This window comes from Rattus rattus, chromosome 5 (genome assembly GCF_011064425.1).
Source record: "Rattus rattus isolate New Zealand chromosome 5, Rrattus_CSIRO_v1, whole genome shotgun sequence".
In the NCBI taxonomy this organism is placed as follows: Eukaryota; Metazoa; Chordata; class Mammalia; order Rodentia; family Muridae; genus Rattus; species Rattus rattus.
In genome coordinates, this window is record NC_046158.1 from 82,703,204 (window position 1) to 82,727,359 (window position 24,156).

The 24,156-nt window shown below is 41.5% G+C and overlaps 1 protein-coding gene across 2 annotated transcripts in view; it reads right to left on the reverse strand.

Annotated features, from left to right (window-relative positions):
* The window catches only part of Qser1 (glutamine and serine rich 1), a 43,107-nt gene extending 37,283 nt beyond the window's left edge, over positions 1 to 5,824 (reverse strand). For both annotated transcript variants that reach the window (XM_032903837.1, XM_032903838.1), the window contains exon 1: positions 4,119 to 5,824. The gene's annotated coding sequence lies outside the window, so the exon portion shown is untranslated. The remainder of the gene's footprint in view (positions 1 to 4,118) is intronic.
* Positions 5,825 to 24,156: the final 18,332 nt, after the last annotated feature.

Here is a 24,156-nt window from a genome sequence, read left to right on the forward strand (position 1 = left end):
CTGATGTATCTTTCGTTGATCCCCCAGGAGCATATGTACAACTGAGATTAAAAACCTAACAACAAGCTGGAGAGATGGCTCAGTGGTTATGAGCACTGACTGCTTTTCCAGAGGTCCTGAGTTCAATTCCCAGTAACCACATGGTGGCTCACAACCATCTGTAATGGGATCAGATGCCTTCCTCTGGTGTGTCTGAAGACCGTGACAGTGTACTCATATAAATAAATAAATCTTAAAAGACAAAAACAAAAAAACTACCATAAATGCTTTTCTTTTGTGTAACTTGGGTACCACTTCTTGAGTCTTTTACACTCTAGTATAGCCTTAGGAACTAAAGAAGGTAAAGGAATTCAAGGCTGTAAAGGAACCAGTGGTTGAAATACTCTATTTGAGGCTCTCGAATCTATTAACATTCTCCGTTTCTCAAATTTCTTTTTTATAACAAACTCATGGGAACCCCACAGGCTGGCAGACTCTTCTATCTGTCACGCCTCCAGCAGCTCTTGTACCAGCTGCTAAAATGCCTGTAATTTTAATTTAGTTAAGGATCACTGCTCTACCCACACAGGCTTTTTAGTCAACCATGGTAGGGCTGTTGGTATAATTTCAACAGGATCTCCCCCCCACCACCTCCTTAAAAATTTGAAAATTGAATCCCTGTTGTGACTGTTTTTGGACAACGTAAACAGTTTGGGGTTGGTCGTTCTGGATGACATTTTCTAATACCTTCCCCAGAAGCATCTTCCATTTCATCCCTTATTTAATAGACTGTCTCTGGTATTAAGGGGATATTAATCTGAATTCCCAACTGCTGTAATAAATCTCATCCCCATATATTTATGGCCATGTCAGTCACATAAGGCCTTAACTTTCCTATTTGACCTTCTGTCCCACACATTTAAGCCATCACACACTTTCCCCCCCTAAGACAACATTCCAATTCCTAGAAACTGAGTATAAACCTTCTGAAGTGCCATTCTGAATTCCATTTTTGTGAAATGATGGTTCTACCAGCTCCTGTATCCACTAAACCTTCTATTTCGGTATCATTTACTTACAACTTTAATTTTGGCCTCTAATGATTAACAACTGTTTGCCAGACCCTCCAGATATTTCTACTGGATTGACTTTGCCTTTCCTGAGAAACAGTAACAGTTAAGCAATCCCATCACATGTTAAATTGCATCTCCCTTTTTACATAAGCCATAATTTTAATTTCTCATTTGAAAACTTCATTTATAATTCCTAATTCCTAGATGCATTATAAATCCTTGGAAAGTCAAACTGCTTGCTTCCCAAAATCATTCCTACTGCCCCTGAAGGCAAAGGACTATAAACTCTGGTAGTTGTTTTATTACACTGATTTTTGGGGGATAGCATAAGATGTTTATCTATGGCCAAATCTAGAGCAGCATTTGCCAACAGTAGCATGCATTAAATCAGCAATACTTAGTTAAGGTTTTTCTGCCTGCTTGTTATTTCTTGTCTGACGAGACACTAACAGCTTGTGCTTTATGCTGTGGGGCCTTTAGCTAGCCCTCCCTCCATTGTTTCTTGACAGCAAGAAATTGCCTTGGATATCTCTCTTAGACATACACTTATAGGTCCAACTGTAACACTTGTCACACTGCTTGTACACCCCTGGAAGTTTAGGCCTTCTTTCTGGTTTATATTTAGAAAAACCATTGCTTTTAGAGATGCCTTGTTCCCAATTTTGTTTCAAATGTCCATATTTCCCACAAAAAAAGCACTGGGCCTTTTGATATCTGAGACCTCTAGCCATTGCTTGACCTCTTATATTAATTTCCCTCACTCTCTTGTATTCCTGGCTCCTTTTCTCTACCATGATGGCCATTGCAATTGAGGGCTAGCCTCTAGTACAGCTGTTACCATTCCCTCTAGTGGAGGGGGGAGGCGTAATTTTATTTTGAGTAGCTCAATTATTTAGAGTTTGTTTCATACACGGCAAGAAAATAAGATATCATTGCTTTTTAAAAAATGCCTAAAGTCCATCATTTCTGTAGGGTACCATCCTATTTCATCATAACCTTGTGGATATTCTCCATTAGCAGACATATGCTGGATAAACATTGGGAATATTGTTGGCAATTTTGTGACCCAGGACTGCCTGTTCTCAAAAGGTGCTGTGGGTTTAACCCTGAAAAGGGCTGTCTCATCTGACCATCCTCCTGCTTTTCCACTTTTATTTGACTGCCTGTTGTAGTTTGTATATGCTCGACCCAGGGAGTGGCACTATTTGGAGGCGTGGCTTTGTTGGAGGTGTCACTGTGGACATGGGCTTTATGACCTTCATCTTGGCTGCCTGGAAGTCTTCCATTACCAGCCTTCAGACGAAGATGTAGAACTCTCAGTTCCTCCTGCACCATGTCTGCCTGGATGCTGCCATGCTCCTGCCTTGATGATAATGGACTGAACCTCTGAACCTGTAAGCCAGCCCCAATTAAACGCTGTTCTTATAAGAGTTGCCTTGGTAAGTAAAGAAATATATCTAGGGGGTTGGGGATTTAGCTCAGTGGTAGAGCGCTTGCCTAGGAAGCGCAAGGCCCTGGGTTCGGTCCCCAGCTCTGAATAAAAAGAACCAAAAAAAAAAAAAAAAAAATATATCTAATAAGAAATTTAAAAAAAAAAAAAAAAAAAGAGTTGCCTTGGTCATGGTGTCCATTCACAGCAGTAAAACCCTAACTAAGACACTGCCCTTTGACACAGCTCCTTCCCCTCTTTTCTGCCTGGGGGAAACTCCCTCTCTCTGGTTCCTTCACTGGGAATAAGCCTATTGTCTCTCCCTTCCCTTGACGTTTTCCTTACATTGCTTGATCCCAAGTTTCTCTATTTCCCCTGATTTTTTTCTAGTTGCTCAGCCATGTGCGTGCAGGTGCCCAATGAAATCAGAAGCATCAGATCTCCTGGAGTTGGAGTTACAGATGGTTGTGAGCCACCTGACCTGTGTCAAATACAGGTACCTCCCCTGAAAAACAGCATGTCTTCTCAACTGCTAAGGAATTTTATTATCAATCTTCCCATGTAGACATTAAAATAAAGCTTAATTTTTGTTCCTGTCAAACTGGTAAGTAGCTAATTTAAGTATAAAATATAAACTGAGTATCTTTTATAATTATCAAACCTTTAAATTGAAACTGAGTTAATTTAAATTGAACTGTCAGGATGGAGCCCTGAATAATGGTATAAGTTCCTGATGAAGCAGCCTGAGTTATTTTAGGACTCAACAAAGGACAGCAATTCACCATGGAGGATTCTTTAGTGTTAGTGCTAGAACTACTACCTTCCATATCAAGTGTCCCAAGTAAAACAGTCAAAGTTAGATTCCTGCTCTTATTTAAAAAGCAATTTTTGAAAAGCAGGCACAAGTTTCATATACCAAGTCTGTCTTATTTTGAAATAGCAAAAAATATTGTATTGGGGTTGGGGATTTAGCTCAGTGGTAGAACGCTTGCCTAGCAAGCGCAAGGCCCTGGGTTCGGTCCCCAGCTCCGGAAAAAAAAAATATTGTATTGACTAGTGTGTGTGTGTGTGTCTGTCTGTCTGTCTGTCATTGTTTTAGAGACAAGGTCTCACAATGTAGACCTGGAACTCATACCTACCTTGCCTGAGTACTGAGATTAAAGGAGTGTACCTGTATGTCTGGCTCTGGCTAGGTATGTTTTAAAGGTGCAAGAAAGAAAAATGTGTCCATTTAGCAATTACATAGCTGCTGTATCATTAAAGCTAAACTTTAGAGCTGGAGAGATGGCTCAGTGGTTAAGAGCACTGACTGCTCTTCCAGAGGTTCTGAGTTCAATTCCCAGCAACCACAGGGTGGCTCACAACTATCTGTAATGAAATCTGATGCTCTCTTCTGGTATGTCTAAAGACAGCTACAGTGTACTCATATACAATAAACAAATAAATCCTTAAAAGAAAAAAAAGCAAAAAAAAAAAAAAAAATAAAAAAGCTAAACTTTATCTCATTTCTATTTTAACATTCCCATGGCATAGATGTCTTACATATTATGTTTATAAACCAAAATATGAAAGCTGATTTTTCTTTCTATTCACTCAATATATCCAGAATCATAATATATTTAAAAAAAGACTATTACCAGTTGCTTGAGGAGTGGTGGCATATCCAGGAAGCTGGTGAGAGGCTGTGAATGTCTGTCTTTGAAGAACATCCGATTCAGACTGGGAGGGATGTCCATCTTCATAGCTTAATGAGAGAGGACAGTATTAAAAACAAACAAAAAAATAATCCCAATGAAATAATCAAAATGATTTACAGGAGAGCAACTACTGGTTGTAAGTTGCTTTACACAAAGAACACATGGAATGAGCAAAAGCTAAAAAGCATAAAACAGAATAAACTTCACAGGCAGGGATGGGGTCGCATGCTGACTAAGAGCCTGGGTTGGCTCCTAGCATTAAAATAAACAGTAAGTTTATTATGTTTGTATACTTGAACATGCTCATTTTAAGTAACCTATTCATTATGTATGTTGTGCCAAAACAAAGGAGCTTGTAAATAGTATATCAGGTAGACAAGAATGCTCTGTGCCTTCACATTTCATTGCATTGCCATCTTCCATCCCCCTCCATACTCACTGTTCCCTTCCTATATTATGTCTTATACTTTTCTGGATATACTGAATTTAATTGGTGAAAATACTGCATAAAACACTGGTTTCAAAATGACATTTTTGTATATGTATAGCATGTACTTATATCACATTTTCTTTGTCCATTCATCCACTGATGGGCACCTAAGGCAATATCACAATCTGGGATGTGAATACTCAGAGTCTAAACAAGATATCCAACACTGAGGTCTTTTTACCTGATGCTGAGTGATAGCTCAGAGTATACTGCCCAAGCGTATTACAGCGTATTATAGCAGGATGATACACAGCTTTAGTTCTGTGAGAAATCTTAATGATGACGTCCACAGCATATAGACTAATTCATATCCCACAAATATACATATATAAATACAGATCCTTGTTCCATCCACCAGCCTTTGCATCTGTTTTATTTCCTTGACGATAACATGGGATAAGATGCAGACTCAGTGTGGTTTTGATGGCTGAGGCTATTAGAAATGTTTGAGTCACTGGTCCATTTATTGACTGGGTTATCTCTTAGTACACAGTTTTAGATTTGTTATTTTTAAATATTTGTGTTTATGCCTGTGAATTTATACATATCACATGCATATAGGAGCTCTAGGAAGCCAAAAGAGAGAAAGTGGGATCCCCTAGACCTGGAGTTACAGACAGTCGTGAGCTATTATTTTTGGTGCTGGGACCCACCCCAGTCCTATATAAGAACAGTCAGTGCTCTTAACCTCTGAGTTATCTCTCCAGATATAATCTGGCTATAGGCACAAACAAGGACTTTCTAAATGGGTCTCCAGTCATTCGGGAATTAAGAATTAAACAAATGGGATTAATAAAAATAAAAGTTTCCACATCAAAGGAAACCTCATCAGAGTGAAGAGACAGCCTATAGAATAGGAGATTTACATCTGGCAGAAAATAAATATCCACCAAATATAAGAAGTAAAGTTTTACCCAAGTGTTTGACCATGGTGACATGGCAGTGCACACCTTTACCTCCAGGACTGGTAAGCAGACGCAGGAGGATCTGTGTTAAGTTCTAGGCCAGCAAGGCTAAAGCGAGTTTTTGTCTCAACAACAAAACTGCCCAAGTTTACTTGGGGTGTGTGGCGGTTTCATAATTTTGGATTTGACTTATACACAGTCAACCTTAGTGTGAAATTTTTAAGTGGAAAATCTTCAGAAATAAACTGTTCTTATTTTTAGAAATTATATTAGAATATATCAATTGAACAAAATAATGGGTTTTATGATGATTTGGGGGTATATAATGTACTACCTCTACATGACACCCCCCACCCCAACAATGTCTTGCTATACAATCCTGACTGGCCTGAACTCTCTATGTAGACCAGGCTCATCTCAAACTCACAGAAATCCACCTACCTTTACATGCACACATGCACCACATACTTTAGTAATTATAATTCTAGTTGATTTGCAGGGAGACCTCATTACATTTAATAGTTAACAATGTTGAACATCTTTAGCTGGCATGAAAAATATCTTTAGTCAAATTTTACTCAAATCTTTTGCCTAATTTATTGGGCTGTGAAGAGAGAATCTTCACGCACCGTGTGGAAGCATCACCTCTCAGTAAAAAGCCTACAGCCAATGAACTGAGGCAGGATTAGCAGGAGATCCTGGAGAGAGAGAGGATTCTGGAAAACAGGCTCTGGAGATTTGCCCCAAATGCAGAAGGAGATAGTCACATGAAAGTAGGAGAGGTAACTAACCACGTGGCAAGACTTAGCATGAACAGGTAATTATGGTCAGGAAACAAGTGAAGCTCTGGCCCAGGCATTTACTCATGAATATTAAGTCTCACGGTCGTTATTTTCAGGGAACAAAGAGGCCAGGAACAAACAGGGCTGTTTTCTTATTAATTTTATGAGTTGCCCACATATTCTAGAATCAATCCTTTAGACATATATAACTATTTTCTACCAATCCATAGCTTTTATTGTTCTAAAAACATCTTCAAAAGAGTAGTACTTAACTCAAATCTATTAAATACATTTGCCATTTTGGCTAAAATAAAAATTGTTATTTAACCCAATGCCTCAAAGAATTGTTTCCCATGAGTTTTCTTCTGGAAATGTGAGAGTACAACTGAAAAAGCCCATCAGTTTCTAACAACAGGGATTGAGGATGTTCCAAATAGTGTATTTAACATGTATGAGGTCCTCTAGTCAATTCCTAAAAAAGCAAAATGAAAAGATAAAGACTCAATAACTTTATTGCTGTGATAAAATACCCCATAATTTAGAAAAAAAGGGGTTTATTTTAGTTCATAATTCCATTACTGCAGGAAAAGTCCAGGTGGCAGGAGCTTGAAGCAACTAGTCAGTATCTACAATCGAGCGCAGGGAGAGAACAGAAAGCAATTGTGCACACTCACTGCTCAGCTAGCTTTCTCCTCTATGTACCCAGATCCAGGGAATGGTGCTACCTACATACAGGCTGGTCCTTCAGCATCATTTGGTGTTCAGCTCTCCCCCCCCCCCAGAGCTGAGGACCGAACCCAGGGCCTTGAGCTTGCTAGGCAAGCGCGCTATACCACAGAGCTAAATCCCCAACCCCGGCATCATTTAACATAATAAAAATAACCTATATAACACATGTGCACACACACACAGGCATGCCAACCCGATCTAGACAATCCTTCTTTGAGACTCTTTCAAGGTGAGTCTAGATTATGAAGTTAAGAATACGTGTGTTTCTTTGATTCTGAACTATTTGCATAGTCTTTTAGAAACTGAGAATCTTCTGATCCAAAAATCAAAACACTCCTAATATCTGCAAGTATCTGAAGAAAATGCAATGTTAAAAACAACTAGATTTCAGCTTCCACTTGGAGTTAATTGTTTGAACAAAGCAATAGCTGCAATTCCCCTTCCTATACACCACACAACCTGGAGATTGAGTCCAGGGCTTGTATACACCAGGCAAGCACAGGATACCACTAAGCTATATTCCTAGCCCTTGACTTTTGGACACAGATTTCCTTCCACACAGACTTAATTAACCTCAAACTCATTCATGATTCTCCAGCTTCAGTATCCCAAGTAGCTAAGGCTGGGGCCATATTACTCCTCCATCCTCTGTCTTTACATTTCCCACCCCCCTTTTTTTTTTTTTTTTTTTTTTTCGAGCTGGGAACCAACCCAGGGCCTTGCCAAGCTCTACCACTGAGCTAAATCCCAACCCCCCAACCCTTTTTTTTTATTTTTCTCCACAGAATAGTATCATTCATACTATGTATTAACTGGTTTGCTAATTAGATAATTAATAAAAATGTCAACTCCACAAGGACAAGCTCTTTGCTTCACTCACTGCTTTATCCTGAGCACAAACGATTGTACTTGGCACACTGTAGATACTTATAATTGAAATTCTATGCTCAGTTTCAGAGCACTGAGTGAGCATCTACTCAGTTGTCAGGCATCCTGATAGATGCTGGGAACTTAAAATTCAAACATTAAACCAGAGTGTCAGCTCACATCCATAAAATTTATTAATAACATGGCACTCTTGTACTAGGCACATGTGCCCATATACACACACAAAGAAGCAAAACACAAAAATAAAATTTAAAAATAAGTTACAGAAAGCAAATAAGAAACACTGTTAAAAATGTCTTCTCAAAGTTTTATTAATTTGGTATTTGTTCTTTTGTTTTATGTGTGGGTTTAAACAAACTATTTCAAGTTACGTTTTCCTTCTTTCTTGAGGAGGCAGTTTGAGAGAAGGTCTCTACCTACTCCTGGAGCTCTCTATATAGACCAGACTGGCCTTGAAGTCACCTAGATACACCTGCTGTACCTCCCAAGTGCTGGAATTAGAGGCGTGGGCCACTATGACTAGCTGTGTGTGAGGCTTTTTTTTTTTTTTTTAAAGACAGGGTCTGATATGCAGCCCTCAAAGTCACAGAGATCTGCCAATCTCTGCCTCCTAAATCTTGGTATTAAAGGTGTGCACCAGGACATCTGGTCTACAGTTTTGTCTTTGGTAACTATTTGAAAGCACAAGATTTTAAATGGTATAAAATTAGCTTTCAGATAACAACAGTTTGTAGAATTTAGATCAATTCAGACTCCAGACTCCTTTTACTCTATCTATGGCCCAGCGATTCTACTCTTAGAGACTTGAATCCACCATATGAACGTTGACAGCATTTTCCTAACAAACAAAAAGTAGAAACAAACTTTTATCTCCAACAACAGATAAATGAATAAGCAAAATGGGAGACTGCCATATAATAATACACTGTTCAGACAAAAACAGATGAGTACAGAAAATACTAAGTAGAAACCAGATGTAAAAGGGATGAGTCCATATGCAATTCCATTTGTATGAAATTTCCCTAGTGCATAAATTCATGGGGAAAAAAGGACACTATGCTTGTCAGGGACTGGAACTGGGACACAACAGGAGGAGGAATGTAGTTATTTATGGGCTGAGTAAAATCCTTTAGAATTGGACAGTATTGACAGCTGTACAACCTGTGATTATCCAAACAGCGGTCACTGGTAACTGTTTCTGTGCAACATTATCAGTATGCTTCTGTAGCTGGCCGATTTCGATATACTGCACAACCACTTTTAAAACATATTTATATGGCATTGGAGATATACAATAGCTCATCTGCAGAGTACTTACTGCTGGTTTGGAATACCAGCACAGGGACCAGGGGCTGAGGACGTTACTCAGGATGCCTCTGTGCACGGCTCTAAGTTCCATCCTTTGCTATTTGGGAGGGGTGGGGGGGTGGCTGTTTGGTTGGTTGGTTTTTGGTCAACCTGATACAAGCTAAAGTTATCTGGAAAGAACTTTGGGGGTGGCTGTTTGGTTGGTTTTTGGTCAACCTGATACAAGCTAAAGTTATCTGGAAAGAACTTTTGTTGGGAAATGCCTATATCAGATGACCCATGGATGAACCTTTAGGACACTGTCTTAATTAATGATTGATGTGGGAAGGCTCAGTTCACTGTGGCTAGTGCCTCCTTTGGGTTGTATAAGAAAACAGGCTGAGCAAGCCATGTGGAGCAAGACAGTAAGCAGAGTTCCTCTGCAGTTTCTAGGTCAGTTGCGGTCCTCAGATTCCTGCCCTGATTTTCATTTAAGATGCAATGTGACTGAGACAAGCAAACTGAAACAAACCTTTCTGTTCCCATGTTAGTTTTGGTTGTGGTATATTATCACAGAAACAAACCCCAACACACATCCAGCTCACAAAAAATAATTACTCTGTATATATTTGTATAGTTTTAAAATAAATATTACATCTACATTCCTTGTTGGGACAACTTCTCACTATGTAGCCCAGCCTGACATTGAATCTCGGGCCTCTCCAACCCTGGGATTACAGGTGTGATCTTCAGCTGTTTTTCTTACTGTGTTGTTCCTTCAGAGCCATACATCAGCATATATGTTGCAGGACACATGGAGAAACAAGACACTGAATCTCAAGCACTTGGGTCCTGCACTTCTCACTTTCTTTGTTTAAGGGCCTTCTGAGAACATACTGGTGGAAATCATCTTTAGGGATTAAAAAAGTTTTCTTATTCTATTAGCTCTTCTAGGTTCCAACCAACGAGGCACAGTGGTACCTGTCAGCCAAGGAATGCCCTTTCCTCCTTTATAAAAAATAACCAAGTTGAGAACACTCAGCTTGACATCCATGAACAGATTTGTGTGTCCCCCCCCCCATTCTCCTTGGTCTATAACAGGAATGCCCTTAATTCAATTGTAGATGCATTCTGCCATGGGTCAAAATGCCTTGCTTAATGGGAAAACCCTGTCATTCCCACCACTGATTCAGACCACCTAATGCCTCCACTCTTCACCCAGAGATCACCAGATACCTCTGTGGGCATGTGCTTCTCACAGAACCTATGAAGCTTGTGTTCAGTGTCCACTTCAATGTGTGTCAGACAGCCAATGCAGGAAAGAAGATTTTTAACTTCATCTTGACATAGCTGAGAACCACTCCTAGTAGCTTTAAACAATGGCCAATTTATTTTTTTTTAACTCTAGAGTGCAAAAAAATTCTTCAGGATATAGGAACTGTTTCTAATTCCTGTATTTTGACCAGCTTAGGGGGAAAAAAAGTGTGAGTATTTAAAGTTCCACGTAGTCTTTCCTTTTTTTTTTTTTTTTCATTTTATTTATTTATTTGTTTTATGTATATGAGTAACACTGTAGCTCTCTTCAGACACACCAGAAGAGAGCATCGGATCTCTTTACAGATGGTTGTGAGCCACCATGTGGTTGCTGGGATTTGAACTCAGGACCTCTGGAAGAGCAGTTGGTGCTCTTAACCACTGAGCCATCTCTCCAGCCCGAGACAAGTGCTCTTAACTACCCAAAGTCTTAAGGCTTTTATTAACCCTCCGCACCCTCACTCTAAATACTACCTTGAACTAAGGCCTAGAGAAGAGAATGAACAAAGAGATATGTCCCAGACTTTCACCATCTCTAATCCACACAACCATGAATGGGAGCAAGACAGGCTTGTTATAAAGTAAGTCAGAATCTTGAATGAAAAACTACACTCTTTCTTTAGCTGCTGTCGCTCAAACTTAAAAATTTGACTTTCCCCTCAAAACAAATCAAAATTGCCTGTTTTAAGTATAAATAATTGTCCTAGTTAGGGTTTCTATTGCTGCAATGAAACACCATGACCAAAAAGCAAGTTGGGGAGAAAAGGGTTTATTTAGCTTACATTTCCATATTGCTATTCATTATTGAAATCAGGACAAGAATGCAAGCATGGCAGGATCCAGGATGCAGGAACTGATGGCAGAAGCCATTGAGGGTGCTGCTTACTGGCTTGCTTCCCCTGGCTTGCTCAGCCTGCCTTCTTATAGAACCCTGGACCATCAGTCCAGGGATAGCACCACCCACCGTGAACTGGGCCCTCTCTCATAGATCACTAATTGAGAAAATGCCCTACAGCTGGACCTCATGGAAACGTTTTCAACTGAGGCTCCTTCCTTTTTGATGACTTTAAAACTTGTGTCGAGTTGACACACAGAACAATAATCTTTCCCTATGGCTTTTTGTTTGCTTTGTTTTTTGTTGTTGTTATTGTTTTGTTTTTGAGACTGGGTTTCTCAGCATAGCTCTGGCTGTTCTGGAACTAGCTCAGTAGACCAAGCTGGCCTCAACCTCACAGAGATTCATTCACCACCAGGTTTTTTTTCCCTAAGATTTTTAATCTAATTAGCCTTAACAAAGAAAACTACTTCATTAATTAATGGTCTATTAATGTGATATGGGGGTGTACACACGCCACAACATTTATATGGACTTCTATGTAATGGACATCTATGGTGTTGGTTCTTTACAACCTCCCTATGTCCTTAAATGTGTTCCAGAATTGAATTCAGGTTGTCTGGATTGTGCAGCAAGCATCTTTACCTGCTAAGCCATGTTGTCTGCCCAAAAATAGATAAGTTTTTAGATGAGAAAGGCCGGAGAGCTGGCTCAGCACTTAAAGAGTACTTGCTGCTCTCACAGGACAGAAGTTTGGTTCAGCACACATGGTGGCTCACAACAGTCTACAACCAGTAGACCTAACATCTGATCCTAATCTATGTAGGCACCAGGTATGCACATGGTGCACATACACACTTGCAGGCAAAACACTCATATAAGTAAAATAAATATTTTTAAACATTAAAAACAAACCACAAAGCAAAATGCTTTAAAAGACTGGGAAGCTAGCTTAGTGATTAAGGAGCACTGGCTGCTTTCCCAGATGACCCAGGTTTGTTTCCTATAACCCACTTGGTGGCTTCACAACTGTCTATAACTCCAGTTACAGAGCATCTGATGCCCTCTTCTGACCTGCAGAGGCACTGCACACACATGGCACACATATATAGATATAGATTTAAAAAGCCACACAAATTAAAATAAAATACCCCCTGAAAAAATTTAAATGCATACTACTTACTTTAAAGCCTATGGGAAACCAAACTAAACTAAACAAACAAACAAACAAAAAACCCATACACCTAAAGTGGCAATTCCTGTCATGAACATGAAATTACAATTATAAAGAACAAATGCGGGGTTGGGGATTTAGCTCAGTGGTAGAGCGCTTGCCTAGCAAGCGCAAGGCCCTGAGTTCGGTCCCCAGCTCCAAAAAAAAAAAAAAAAAAAAAGAACAAATGCTTTTGAATATAATGCTAAAAATGCTACACAGATATACAGATATTAATAACATAAAACATTCTTTTGGTAGCCTACCCCTATGTCCATATGCTTAAGGAATAAAACACATTCTAAGTTTAAAAATCTAATCAAAAGCCCCATGAAATGTGTTAAATCCTAGATGAACAAGCTAGAACTTGCATGTAAGCAGTAAAATACTTAAGCAATCAATGAACGCTTTTGTTCAAGAAATTATGTCACTTTGTTCTCTTCGTGTTAAAGAATTTAGCCACTGCAAACTAGAATACAAAAGAACAGGACTCTCTAAAACATGTTTTAAGACTAGCAATACCATCCACTGAGGGAGTCCTGCCTGCAGTCAGGAGCCCGAATGTCACTGCTGATTCTACAACAGCTGCTGAAACTCTGGGCAGAGCGCAGGCCTCCTAGAGCACGAGGTCTCCTACTTGTAAAGCCCAAAGCTCTTCATAATTCTAAAATGTGGGACTGAGGTTAAAAATACTTGCTGTTCTTGTAGAAGACCAGAGTTAAGTTCCCAGCAAGCAAACTGCTGCTCACAGCCATTTGTAACTCTAGATCACCAGGTTTCCAACACCATCTCTGGCTTCCATAGGCATTAGGCACACAAATGGTACACACATGTACACACACACACACACACACACACACACACACACACACACACACACCCCCCTATACCTGTTTTGTTAATTTCAGAAGATGTTGGGTAGAGAGGTGGCCCTAGTGTTGAGAGGTGTGCCGTTCTCTCACAGGACCGAGGGTGGGTCTAGCTCACCTAGGGTCAGGTGGCTCACAACTACTTAGAACTCCAGCTCCAAAGGATCTGATGCTGACTTCCTCTTCTGAACTCTGTGGGCACCTGCTCTTATATATGCACACATTACCACATGCACAGACATAATTAAAAATAAATCTTTTAAAAGATCTGTACAGAAATAAGCCCTGGATCTACTGAGTTAACCTGGTAGTTGTGTTCTAGAATGCTGTCACACTTACAAGACAAACGTTCTACAGAACTCTAGTTAGCTACTAATCAGTCTGAGACTTAAATTGAAGACCCTTTGAAACACAGTCTTAAAAAATTATTTTATGTGCACTGGTGTTTTGCCAGCATGTGTGTCTGGATTCCTTAAACTGGAGTTACAGACAGTTGTGAGCTGCCATTTGGGCACTGGGAACTGAACCTGGGTCTTCTCGAAGGACAGCCAGTGCTCTCAACCACCAAGCCACCTCTGTAGGCCTTTGTTTTTGTTTTTCTAATGGACAGGCTCTGTGACTGAACTGCAGGACCTAAACTCAGTTCTTACAAATTCTGTGACTTGAGGCTAACCACACAAGCTTTACTATCCTCAACTATAAAACACAGGTACTGACGCCACCCGCCCTTCTGTTCTGCAAGGCTGCTGTGATAATAAAAGCTGATGAAGCACATATGTAGCATTTTGTACATTTCTACACTTGGCACATCACAAGTGCTCAATCAGTGACATTATTATTGCACCTAACATACAAGTGGCATTTATTAATTGCCAAATGTTAGCCTGGAGACTAAGAAAAAGATGAAAAAGCATAAGAAAACAGGAAAACATACTATGGTATGGGAAGACTTTCCATGGGAAATGGTAGCTAAGCGCTGAGAGGAAGAGACAAAATTATCTAAGGAAAGAAAGAAGCATCCTAAGAAGATGAAACAGCATATACAAAGGTTTGGAAATGAAATTATTACAACATGCTAGTAGATCTACATGCTTCTACTGGAGGATGCTATGAGGTTATCAGGAGTCAAACAGTGAACATAGGAAATATGTCACTTTATTATTAAGAGGTTCTAAAAATCTGTATTCCCATAAAGGAATAAATTATTAGCTACAAATTTAAGACGGTATACTGCAAATTCACTTGGAAAATTTCAAGAGTACAAGAACTCAACCCAGAGCCAATACTGAGAGTGTCACTAGGAGGTATAGGCCATGGGTAGAGCACATGCCTAGCATATAACCCTGGGTTCAATCTCTAACACAAAATTTAAAAAGAAAAAGTTTGGTCTAAAGAGATGGCTCAGTGGTTAAGAGCACTGACTGCTCTTCCAGAGGTCCTGAGTTCAAATCTCAGCAACCACATAGTGGCTCACAACCATCTGTTATGAGATCTGATGCCCTCTTCTGGTGTGTCTGAAGACTGCTACAGTGTTCTCATGTATAATAAACAAACAAACAAAAAATCTTAAAAAAAAGGAAGAAAAAGTTCAAGTAAATCACTGATAGAAGGAGATTCTGATACACTGGAGAAAACAGTACTACCTCAAAGCCTTTTAAATTTAGGACCTTCCTGAATGAATGAGACAGGGAACTCTGGCAACAAAGCAGCTACACTCAAGTTTCAGAGTATGGCTGAGAGTCACTGGACAAAATAACTTATGGAAAAAGAGGACTATAGAAAAGTGGAAGTCAGATTATTACCTTTTAGGGTTCACTGAAGGAGTGTTAAGCATGTGAAATGCTCCAGCATGGTACACGACAAGCAGACTGAGAGCAGAGTTTACAAGCCACATGTATGATCAACAATAGCAGCTGCCATGGGGGCTGGAGAGATGGCTCAGTGGTTAAGAGCACTGACTGCTCTCCCAGAGGTCCTGAGTTCAATTCCCAGCAACCACATGGTGGCTCACAACCATCTGTAATAAGATCTGATGCCTTCTTCCGGTGTGTGTGAAGAGAGCAACAGTATACTTATATATAATAAATAAATCTTAAAAAAAAAATAACTGCCATTCTTAAGGATGTTTTCTGAGTTCAAACTCAAGTCCTACCTTTCCTTATTTCTATTTTAAGATATCATTAAAGTGCGAAGCATGGTAGCTCACACTTTTAATCCCAATACTCAGGAGGCAGAGGCAGTTGGATCTATCTCTGTAAATTTAAGAACAGTGTGTTCTACATATAGTTTCAGGACAGCAGAGGATACATAGAGGCCCTGTCTTTAAAAAAAAAAAAATCATGGGTTGGGGATTTAGCTCAGTGGTAGAGCGCTTGCCTAGCAAGCGCAAGGCCCTAGGTTTGGTCCCCAGCTCCGAAAAAAAGAAAAGAAAAAAAAAATCACAAAACTGCTTGTATTTTTATAAATCTCTGGGCATGTCTATAGGGAGTTTTCTAGATTAATCAAGATAGGAAGATTCACCCTTCATGAGTAGTAGTAGTATAAGGTAGGGTCTTATGATAAATTCCTGACTATGGGTACAATATACCAGCTTCCCCCCTGCTTCTGCCACCAAACTTTACCTGACACAGTAGACTGATGATAATCTAAAACTAACTTTTCCTTAATATGCCTTTTTTCCAGGGTTGGGGATTTAGCTCAGTGGTAGAGCACTTGCCTAGCAAGCAAAGGCCTTGGTTCGGTCCCCAGCTCCGGAAAAAAAAAAAAAAAAAAAGAAAGAAGAAAAAGATGCCTTTTTTCCAAGTATTTTGACATAGCAACAAAACAAGCAGTTGATGCGCACGGGGAAAACCGGTGTCACAAAGATGAGAAGATAGGCATAGTTTGTGAACATGGTTTCATAAAAAAGTCAAAGAAAACAGTACTTTATGAGTTCTTGGTAAGATCTTCTGAATTTGCCATATATTATGACAAATTGTTCAATCTGGTACAAACCCATGGCCTTAAATTGGCTCTAAAATTTTTTACCAAAAGTATGTTCCAGGAAAAACCATCCCAATTCTTGAAAACAAAACAAAACAAAAAAACAAAACAGGAGCATAGCCTCTCCCCACAGATGCTAAGTCCCAAAGGCCTAATCAATATATTCTTCAAAGGCTTCCATATCTAACCTTTGCCTTTTACTTCATTTAACAGTTCTGCTTTATCTGTTTATCTATATCCTCAACTTCACAAAAGGCATTTCCCTGGAGAACTAAAATACCCTGTGATTCGCACCATACTCTTCCCACATCACATTTCCAGAGTTCAAACACTGCCTCTGCCCGTTAACAGCATATGGTCTTAGGAACGTTAACCCCTCTATGCTTCAGTGTCCTTCTCTTAACAGTGGTATTGCAACTAGTGAGACGAGCTGAGATTATATACACAAAAATTCCTAGAGTAGTGCATGACAGCTGGCACTTAATAACCACTAAAAGCTGAGAGTAAGTATGCCATTCACTAAAACCTTCATCTCTGAGCATCCTTTACTGTCTCTCTGTAAACCCCTACACTACTCACTTCTTGGTTTTGTCAACTAAGAAAAAGTCAAAGTAAATAAGGGTTTATTTAAGTGCTGGGTAGGGTGGGGCTGGAGAGGTAGCTAATAATACTTGCTGCTCTTCCAAAGGACCCAACAAGCCCTTATATCAGGAGGGTCGTAAATTGGATGTTTTGTGTGTGTGTGTGTGTGTGTGTGTGTGTGTGTGTGTGTGTGTGTGTGTGTATGTGTGTGTTAGGAACGCTAACTTTCCTAAGACCATCATGCTGTTAAGTGGCACAGGGCTGACTATCCTGGAACTCTTTAGTTCAGGCTGGCCTTAAATTCAGAGATCAGCCTGCCTCTGCCTCCCAAGTGTTGGGATTAAAGGCCTGTACTACCACCTCCAGGTAAGGATCACAACTTGTTAACTCCAGCTCCAAAGGTTTTGACACCTCTTACAGCATCTGCAATCACATACATACATACATGCAAACACCTACACATAATTAAAGATAAATTTGGTGGTCAGGAAAGCTCTGTGAAACAAGTTGCCAAAAGAGATAAGACTCACAGCAGTGTTTTCATCATGGTCCTTAAATAAGCAGCAATAGGATCACCTAGGAGCATGTTAGGAATGCAAATTATAGGGCTGTATCCCAGATGTACTGATTCAGAAGCTCTGGAGCTGGGCCAGCAGCCAGTGTGTTCAGCAAGTCCTTCAGGTGATTCTGAGGGGCCACTAAGATTGTATCAGGAAAGATAACTGTCAAACTCCTTGCCTTAGGACATTTGCATGGGCTGCTTACCTTAGCTACTTCCTCAAAGAGGAAATGTTTTTACTTAACTGCCCCTTTGCCTCCCTACTGGCTAGGAAGTTAAGCACAACAGGGACAAAGAGTTTTGTCAGACACACCTCAGGTAACACATAGAGATGTGGAATCCAACACTTGGGAAGTGGAAGGAGGGTCAAAAGGTTCAAGGTCACTTTTAGCTACATAACCAGGCTGAGGCAGCCTGAGCTAAATGACACCCCATCCCAAATTAAACAACCCCCCCCCTTCCATTTTGTTTTTTAAGACAAGGTCTATCCATGTGGCTCAGTAACCCTGGAACTTAGGTTCCTCCTACCTAAGCCTAAGCATGCTAGAATTTAACCATGACTGGCTAAGAAGATTTTTTTCTGCATTTATTGCCACTGAATCTTTTTTAAGATTGACTTATGTATATGAGCACACTATTTACATGTATGTCTGCATGACAGAAGACAGCACCAGTCAGAAGAGGGCACTAGACTCTATTATAGATGGTTGTGAGCCACCATGTGGTTGCTGGGAATCGAACTCAGAACCTCTCAAAGAGTAACCAGTACTTTTAATCACTGAGTTATCTCTCCAACCCCTGCTACTGAATCCTTAATGCTTACAAAGTTGTACAGCATTTACTGCAAGAAAGTGTAGCATATCAGCATTTGTTTATTCAATGTATGCATAGTTCAAACAGGTTGGGGGCTAGGGAAATGGCTCAGTTGATAAAGTACTTTATATGCAACTATGAGAAACTGGATTCCCAGCACCCATATGGCAACTACAACTCCAGTTGTGAGGAATGCCCTCTTTGGCCTCCACAAACAGTACATACATATGGTGCACGGCATACATGCAGGCAAAATATCACATACATTAAAAGTAAATATACCTTTAGAAAAATAAAAGTGACACATGCCTTTAATCCCAGAAACTGGGAGGCAGAGGTAGGTGAATCTCTAAGTACAAGGCCAGTTGGTTTATGTAGAAGTTTCCAGGTTAGCCAGACTATATAGTGAGATCCTATTTTAACCCACACAAAGTCAGTGCCACCATCCCTGGTTTTTATGTGATGCTGGATATTAAACCCCAGGCCTACAGCATGCTAGGCAAGCAATCTACTCTCACTGAACTATATCCCCAGCCTCTGAATGAGTCTTAAGGTTTCTCTGTGTAACCCTGGCTGTCCTGAAACTTGCTCTATAGACCAGGCTGGCCTCAAACTCAAGAGAGCCACCTGCCTCTGCCTCCTGATGGCTGGGATTAAAGTCTTAAAGCTAGAGCATCCTTCAAGTTTTTGGAAAAGATCTTATAAGACCACAATATATATGTAAAGACAATCCCAAATGAGCAAAAGGCTATTTCAACCAAACTTCTGTATTAAGAGTTGAAAAAGTATTAACTCATGGAAATAGTATTGTTGCTGTAGCTATCATTTATTTCACGAGCTAATTTTTACTAGCCACTGTTTTGTGAAAAATCAAAAATGTTTACAAAAATCCTATGCAATAGGGTTTTCTAAAATAGTTTTATCAGTGTCATGTTTTACCTGCATGAGTATATGTGTATCATGTGTATGCATGGTGCTCCCCGGAAGAGAGCATCCAATCTCCTAGAACTGGAATTACAGGTGTGTGAGCCTCCAAGTGGGTGATAGGAACTGCGTCAAGCCCGAGTCCCCTTGCTCTTAACTGCTGAGGGATATCTTCAGCCCTGTAGTACATATTCTAAGTTTCTTTTATGGGTGAGAAACTAAGGCACAGACTATTAAGAAAGCATCTGCAGCCACAAAGCTTCTAGGTCATGAGACCAAGATTTAAACTTGGGCACTGTGAGTCTAGAACCTTTATGTTTAGCCATAATACTGCACTGCTGTATGGTAAAAGTCTAATGGCATTCACCATGTGACAGTTAAGCTTTCCTGAGTTGGCCTAGAAACAATGCACTATCCTATTTCAATGTCCTTTTCGTTGTAGACTGAACATTCTTCTTTCAACTGCACTGCACTTTCCTGGTTCTCCTTCATCATCTCTGGCCCACAGCTTTTCCTTGTTCTTGACTAGTTTTTAATTCCTCTTCTAACTAATCCCTCATGTTTACTCAAAGCTTGGGATTGATGTGTTTTTAAATGCCATCTCAAAGGAGATGACCTTATTTGTTTTCAGTTCAAACCTCCTTTGAGAACTTAGTCACATATTCCACTATCTCTCTGACCTTTTACTTCAGTAGTAAAGGTCATTTAATGATGAGCTCATGTTTTTATACCCATCTCACCTCTATTTCTCCTTACAGATTCATCTTTGTTCACACCTCCTGCCACCTAGTTGCTCGGTCCAGAAACCTGAGTTCTGTGCATAGTCACCAAGCCTTAATGCCTTTTATAGGGCTGAGACACTGGAAAAAGAGGCTGCCTTTGAACTGGAAGCAATCCTCTTCTATACTGGGATTACAGGTGCAAGTTTCCATGCCTGTCTAGCACTGTGACTGTTAAATATTCCTTCATTTCTCTTTGTTTCCATTCTGTACTGACACAAGCTCCAATTATCTTTCACTTACATGATTTATAAAGCTCCCTATTTTAAGAGTACCTTAGCCTTTTTTCTTAATCCCTTCAATTTATTCTCTTCTATAGACTCCATATTGAAAACACAAAAGCACACAACCCCTCAACCAAGCGCCTAAAGGGCGTGATAATAAGCAAAGCAGATGCTCATTTGTTTTCCAAAACCGAGGGGCACAAACAAGTAGAAATGTACAAGACCAGTTCCTAGCCCAAAACTACATAAGTAACCACCAAGTGAGTTTGAGGTCAGCCTGGTCTACATGGTAAGTTCCAGGACAACCTTGTCTAGGAAAAAAAAAAAAAAATCAACCAAAACCAACCAAAGAAACCCATAATGGAACTGACTGCTGTACCAAAGAAAACGTTGTTTCAAACTCATAATTTCCCAGGCACCTCCTGTTGAGGAGTAAGCAAAGCATAAGTAGAACGTTAGATTCCATGTCAGTAACAAGTGAATGCCATGACCATCTGTCAGTTTCTGAGTAAGTTACAGGAAACAAGGTGGCAGACTACGCTAATTCTTTATGGATAAATATCCGTATTACATCATCACAGCTAGCGTTCATTTGTGCCTTCAGAAAAAACTGCCACAAAAGGGAAACAAAAACATTCAATTGAAACATGAAATAAGCTTTTTTAAGTGTAAAAATACGATTAAACTTTTCAAATGCCTGATTTTTAAGGACTCTGAAGGCACATTCCAGCTACAGTACTTCTGACATAACTGAGATCTGAGGACATTTGCCTGGTTTGAAGAAAAGTAAAGTACAATTAGGAAGTGTGCGCAGCCCTGTACAGATGGCCTAATCCTAACACAACATGTTAACAAAGCAGGTTTTATGGGGGAGGGGGAAGCCTGCATTTTCTACGTTATAATTTGGCTGACCACACCCCTCCAAAATGTTTTAAAGCGTGTGTGTGTGTGTGTGTGTGTGTGTGTGTGTTTGCAAGTACCAGTAACACCCCAAAACAATAACAAAAACCTTTTAAACTTATTTTCAAACATGCTTAGGTAGTTATTCTGTTACCCTGATAACATTTGGAAAATATGGCCAGTCAGCGTTTGTTTTGCCTCAGAGGCACTCTGCTCAAAGAAATAACAGACAACAACTAGGCAGTATTTCAGTGTTATTCACCAAAAATAAAAAAAAATTACTTGAGATATAAAAAATGCTACACATTACCCATCATTGCTGTTCACTGGAGAGAAAGTTAACTTGTAAACTACCATAGATAAGCAACTGTTCTCTGTACAATGATAGTTAAACTACCACCAAAAATAACCAAGGATGGGCCTAAGATGCTACTAAAAAATCTTCAAAATGGTTTATTTACAGTAACACAAAACTATAGCTATTTCTGAAAGACTTCAGCGTTTCGGGTTAGCTCGAAACTGGAAAAACAATCACTTTCTCTTTTAAAATCCGGGCTCTCTTAAACAAAAGGGCTAAGATTCTTCTAAGGTTTATAATTACTCTTTTGTTGAAGCATTATTATTTTTCTTTCTTTCATAATAATTCCGAGGTACAATCTAAGACAAAGACTAGTTAATTCTTTATGCATCTATTCTATATCATGAAAGCAGCACTTTCATAAAAACAAAGGTAATTAGAATAATGTGTAAAGTGAAATAAAAAGTTCACTTGTGTCGTTAAAATCCTTTAGAAACCTGGTGAAATCATATAGGTACGAGACTTCCTGTTGGGAGGTGAGGATGAAGTCATTAACAAGCCAGGATTTCCCTGTTCTTGGGTCAGAAGCTATACCTACTAGATCGAGTATTGTTCAGGGGAGGCGGCTTTAAAAATAACCCGCTCCCAAAGCCTCCAAACCAGACCACGCCTTCCAGTTATCATTCGAATGGGACCGTTTCAAAGTGTGGTACTGCTACACATTTCTTAAGAGCTTAAATATCTAACAGGAGTCCACATTTTGGGGTCTATTGCCCATGCTGGAGCAAAGATGAACTCCTGAAGCCCGGTTACTATACAACGAAGTGGAGATGGAGCAGCATGCTTTGGATCTTCGACCTTTAGAGCCTTCTTTGACCACCAGCCCTCAATGCTTCCCAACACTCAGTCACCCCGAGGCACTGAGAGCCAAGACTTCCTGCCGTTGTTAGCAGGAGAGGAAACCCAAAAGCAACTTTGAACGCGTGGAATACAACCATCACTGCAAACATATGTCACCCAGCCCCTGCTTTGCATTCGTGTCCCGCCCTGGGGGTTCCCTTGCAACCCAGTCATCTCAGATCCCCTAGTGTCAGCGAGACGGCCCCGCTCCCCGTCCCCTGCCACCGCCCTCACCTTCACACTGCGGAGGCCCCCAACACCACATTGTCGGCCACCCAGATTCCAATACAATGGAATGTCACTGCCCAGGGCTCCGCGGCGCCCCTTTAGGCCTCCCCCCGGAGTCAGTCCAGGTTCCCCAGATTCCGAGGTCAGCCCGGAGCTTAAACTTTACCATGTGGCAGTCCAGCACCGAGAGATGACTGCACCCCTCCATCCCGCCCAACCTTCCCTTCTGCGGCGCGCCCCGACCCGCCCCAGGCGTGAATCCTGCACCAAGCGCCCCCTCCCAGCCCGGACCACCGGCCAGGAGTTGTCCACCGCCTCTCCCAAGAGCGAAGAAGGGCGCCTCGAAGGCTCCCCACCCGGCCTGGGCCCCGAGAGGGGCGGCACAGGCCCCGGCGCATCCGCGGCCTTTCCTGGCCCAGTGAGACCCCGCGCCCACCCTCTCTACCTGGCCTTAAGGCTGGGACTGCTGCCGCTGCAGCTGGGGCTGGAGGCGGCGGCCGGGACCCGGGCTTCGTAGGCCCAGGCGGGGGCAGCGGGCTGCGTGGCTGCGCTGGCTGGGGGCGCGGGAGACTCCGCGAAGCCCGCGGGCGCGTAGTGCGCGTCCATGGCGGGGGCTGAGGCGGCGGGGGCGGGCGGGAGGCGCGGGGAGGAAGAGGCGGCGGTGGGAGCGGCCCCTCACATGGCGCGGCTAGGGGGCGGGGGCGCCTGGGCGGGGGAACGGGGCAGCGGCGGGCGGGCCTCGGCTCGGACGTCAGGATAGCGGTAGCGCCTGCAGCCGGGACTCGCGGCGGCCACAGCGCCGGCAGCCCAGGCGCCCCATGTTGTTGGATTTCCCAGGATGCACCTCCCGCGCCCTCCGCCCGCTCATCGCCCCGCCCCCTCGGCGCCCCGCGCTCTGGGCTGCATATTCGGGGGCCGGCCCGGACGAGGGCTGCTCGGTGGACGCCCTAGCGGTGACGAGAGGGCCTACGCGCCCGAGCACCCGCGTGGGTGCGGACAGGGGAAGGCTTGCCAGCACTGTGCCTGGAGTTCGTTACTCTCCCCTTCAGGGACCTTTGAAGGGACTCAAACATTCGATTCCCAGCTTGTGATTTCTTTCTCTGCGCCCCAAACCACAGACAAGGGACTGCTGTGTTACAAAGTTTGCTTCCTGCCCAAAGTTTGCTGGGCTTAGAGGATCTGGTTCCTGCTTCCTGGGGGAGATTTCTATTCAAATTGATTCAAATTCAAACGAATTTTCCAGCCTCGCTGAATGGGCCTTTCCCAGGGGCGCTTATTAACTGTCCCCACCCCCCACCTTGGGGATTTTCTCACTCTGGAGTTCAGAATCTTCTATCCCAAGATAAATACCGCCTCATCATTGATTAGTCCAACTACCATCTGGATGACTTTAATTACAATACATCTGAATTCACTATGCACTCTGTGTTGGGGCTTTCTGCTCAAGATGTTTAATCTCTGCAGGACTCTATCCAAA